This window comes from Eucyclogobius newberryi, unplaced genomic scaffold (genome assembly GCF_026437365.1).
Source record: "Eucyclogobius newberryi isolate DKJ021-1_F unplaced genomic scaffold, fEucNew1.0.hap1 SCAF_19, whole genome shotgun sequence".
NCBI lineage: Eukaryota > Metazoa > Chordata > Actinopteri > Gobiiformes > Gobiidae > Eucyclogobius > Eucyclogobius newberryi.
Window position 1 is genome coordinate 30,916,595 of NW_027315823.1, and position 4,721 is coordinate 30,921,315.

Sequence of the window (4,721 nt, forward strand, 5' to 3'; positions counted from 1 at the left end):
AGTGTTTCAAGCACATGTTTCTGGTTCAGGCTTTTAGTGAAGTTAAGGGGCTTCCTCCATCTCACACATAACGTTTACTGTATCCACAATAGCTTAATTAAAAAGCTTTCAAGGCTGTTTGTCAGATCCACTAATAACTGACTGAACTGAGTCCAGTATTTGCTAAAGGGCTGTGCGCAAACAAACATGGGCCGCTGCATGCACAACACTGCAGTGCCAGGAACAGCAAAGATGCTGTGCAGAACCCTCAAGCCCACTGGCCTCTGGACCCGAGGGAGGGACGAGACCACCGGGAGGGTGAGAAGGGAATATATATATATATATATATATATATATATATATATATATATATATATATATATATATATATATATATATATATATATATATATATCCTTTAAAAATGGACCTTTAAAATGGACTCTGGTCCCATACCTGAATGTTTTGCGCAGATTTCTTCATCTATACCACAGACTCTCCAGATTTCCATCCTCAGCTGTTTGATGAGTGGAATAAAACAATCTCAAGGTTTGTATAGCAAGGCAAAAAAAAAAAAAAGATAACCAAATGACTTTATGTCAGCTCAAATGTACTGGTGTGATCCAGAATATGAAGTTCAATGGAAGGATAGTGAGTTATGTGATGCCAGCAGCCTTACTGGCCTTATGTTGAATGTTTTGCATAGATACTTGAAATTCCTCCTTAGTAAGAGCCATGAATAAATAAGAAGCTCGGTTGCCAACCGAGACTTCCCACTGTCTTGCTCCACACCAGTCCTGCTGAGAATTATCTGGTTGGTTTTTAGCCTCTTGCATCTTCAATAATGAATGCCAAAAGGTTCAATGGCAAACTCTATAAAATATCTCTTATTATATTATTATTATTCCGGGCAGCTGCAAAAGCATCACTCACTGGATGACTGAAGGGTGTCAATTTACCAGCGCGGCCCTCCCTTGCTCGCTTTATTATTTGCTAATTAGTGTGGTTAATCGGGGTGATAATGAGGCTGCTTTTTCCATCTGACACAGGGCCAGAGTTCATGTCCAGTCTGTAATGTGGCAGCAGTCAGCAAAGAGTCTGTTTCAATACAGAGGATAAATACAAGGTTAGAACGTCCTGATTTGTTGGTAAAATATCTGGAAAAACCATGACAAGTTGTCATGTTTTTCTAATTGGTTAGTTTTTTTAAAATTATTTTTTACATCAGTTAAGAGGCAGTTTGTGAAGAAAAGTTGAAAGATGAAAATTACAGGAAGTAGAGCTCAGACTTCCTATAAGTGATCTGTTCTTCTGTATCTACCTCTGTATCTACCTGCGTTGCACCAATGAAATTTCCCCATGTGGGACAATAAAGGAATATCTTATCTTATCTTATCTTAAAACAGGATCTGCTGTGATGTCATCAATAAGCAACATTGCAGCAACATTCCATCTAAAATGCAAGGAATATATTCAAGCAACACACATTTTTCTGACAGTTCAAACAATCATTTAACAAAATAAAGGTGTTATCAGGTATTATAATTTGTCAACGCGTAACTAGTGTGTAATTTAGATGGATTTGGACCCTTAGTTGCCAACCGTCCCGAATTGTCCGGGACATCCCAAATTATGGGTGAAATTGTAAACGCGCCAAAAGCAAACGTTGCTATGGGACACCGTTGCTGCTGCTTGTTGGTGTGTGTGTATGAAACCGTTGTTGTTGTTGTTGTTGTTGTTGTTGTTGTTGTTTTATGGCGGTTGGCATCCGAGTGTTGCATTACCGCCAGACTTTATTCCTCAGACGTTTCGTAGTCCTCAGACTCTGTCGTAGTCCGTAAAAGTACTCCTCCCATTGCTTTGGCGTTACAAAGCCCATGAGGTCATGATGTGTTTTTGTGACTAGAATAGTTGTTGTGTCAGAGACCAACCGGCTTTATTCCAGGGAGACTCTTCTTCACCTTCCTCTCCCTCTTTGACGTTCGGTGCTTTGGAAGTACAAAGCCCATGAGATCATGGGACGTCTTTGTTGTTTTACAAAGCCCATGAGATCATGGGACGTCTTTGTTGTTTTACAAAGCCCATGAGGTCATGGGACGTCTTTGTCGTTTTATCCTTTAGAAGTCCTTCTTCCATCACTTTGGCGTTTCTAGGCCCATGAAGTCCAAGCGCGTTAGAACATCCTCTTGCTCCTCATCCTCGGCTCAGTCTCCAACACCCCCCACCTCTATAAACGTTTACCCAGCCCTGTGCTACATAAGTAAGCAACCACAGCCTGACACAAACCCTGTGACTGGATCGCCAGAACGTTCCGCAGATTGAACTCCCGCCCATTATTCCGAAACAAGGCCAACCCGGCCCTTTCCCTATCATAAGCCTCACAGCAAATCAGCACATGCTCGACAGTCTCTGGCACCCGACAGTGACCACACAGACCGGTCGGATGTTTGCTTATCCTACTCAGTGACCAATTGAGTCCAGTATGGCCAATCCTCATGCGGGCGAAGGCCCTTTCCTCCCACGCGTTCCTGCCCATAGACCCGCAAGGACCCACACTACCCTGTATGTGATAGAGATGCCGTCCAGTAACACAGTGGCTCCAAAATTCCTGCCAAAGGCCGACCACATGACTCTTGATAACGGGCTTGATTTCAGACTTGCCCAACTCAACCGCCACATCAATTGATGGCCGCCGAAGGGAACGTTTAGCCAGTGCATCAGCCATTTCGTTACCATCCACCCCCACATGCGCAGGGACCCAAATGAAGGAAACCCTCACATCCTTCCTGGACAGGGAGAGCATCAGACAGAAGATGCCATTCAACACATCCTGTCTGCAATCCGATTTCCCAGATTTAATGCTTTGCAATGCAGAAAGGCTGTCAGAGGCCACCACAATGCCGCAACACTGCAAAGCAGATTCCGCCCATTCCAACGCCAACCGTATCGCTATAAGTTCCGACGTGAAAACAGAAAGGCGATCTGTCAACCTCTTCTTGACCGCTAGCCCCAGGTCAGGCACAAAATAAGCGGCGCCAGTACGCCCACTCTCAGGATCCCTAGACCCGTCGGTATAAATAAACACATCACCTGAGTGCTTATCGATGAGCGCTTGAACGGCAAACTGCGGTGCCCTCCCAGCGACTCCTCTAAGCTTGCCATGCAAGCTAACATCAACAGGAGCCGGGACAAACTTCCACGGAGCTATAGCAGACAAAGCCACCGACGGGCTCACACGCAGATCACCAACCCCCGCAAGCCGCGCCTTCGCATTTCCTACCTGGCTGAAAATCATACCGCCAGCCTCACTCTGCCCCCCATCAACCCTGAGAAAGTCCCTCACCGGGTGAGAGCTCGTATGACCTTGCACATTCACCCAGTAAGCCAACAGAAGTTCTAGCCTCCGGAGCCGTAACGGCAATTCCCCCAACTCAACCTGCAGCGCCGAGACAGGGGAGGTCCTAAAAGCCCTACAGCAGATGCGCAAGGCCTCAGCCGCAGACATGTAGGCTATACAGCCATAATCAATAGCCGCCCTCATGACGGCCCGATAAATACCCAGGAGCGACCTTCTGCTGGCCCCCCAGTCCTGGCTGGATAGACAACGAAGCAAGTTATTCACCCTTTTGCATTTACCACTGACCTCATCAATGTGCCGACGCCAACTAAGCCTCTCGTCAAAGGTGACCCCCAAGAACCTCACCTCCCTGACCTGTTCGAGCACCTGCCCATGCAGTCGAAGGGAGACGTCCCTATGCCCATTGAAGAAACAGATCACTTGAGACTTCCGTACGGACAGTTTAAACCCCCACTTCAGGGTCCACTGCTCCACCTGCTGTATTGCCCTTTGCAGTTTCGCCTCGTAAAACCGGAGATTCCTCCCTCTCACCCATAGAGCGCCATCGTCAGCATAAAGGCTCCTCCCAACAGACCCATCCACGTCGTCAAAGATGTCCTTAATCATAACATTGAACAAGATAGGGCTACACACACTCCCCTGCGGGATCCCATTCTCCACCCCATAGACCCCAGAGTAAGCAGCGCCCACTCTGGTTTGGATACGCCGGCCAGACAGAAAGCTCCGGACCCAGTTAAACAGTTTACCCTTCACACCACACTTCCGCAGCTTAATGAGGAGCCCATCCTTCCAAACCATATCGTGCGCCTTCTCCACATCAAAGAGCACCGCAATAACCTTTTCTTTCTGAGCCCTGGCCAGCTGGATATCAGATTCCAAACACAACACGGAATCCATGGTGTTCCTGCCCCTACGGAAACCACTCTGGTGCGCGGGAAGCAAACCCTGACTCTCCAAGAAGTAATCCAACCGCTCGGTAACCATGCGCTCCATCGTTTTCCCGAGCTGCGACGTCAAGGCAATCGGCCTATAACTTGAAGGGTCAGACGCTGGCCTACCCGGCTTCAGAACCGGCACCACCGTAGACTGTTTCCACGCAGATGGAACACAACCTGAATCCCAAACACGGTTGAAGAGACCCAGGACTAGCCCAAGCGTGTCATCAGTCAAATGAGAGAGCATGTCATAGCACACCTCATCTTTACCCGGGGCTGTCTGTTTCGCCTTAGAAAGTGCTCTCCTTAGCTCAAACAAACTAAACGGAAGGTCAAGGTCATCTTGAGTCGAAGGCTGGTGCCCAATCAGCTCAGAATTCTGGGCCAAAGTACTCTCCCTGTAGTGCCTTTCCGCAGGTGAGAGATTGTCAGAGCTGTGCACCGACACA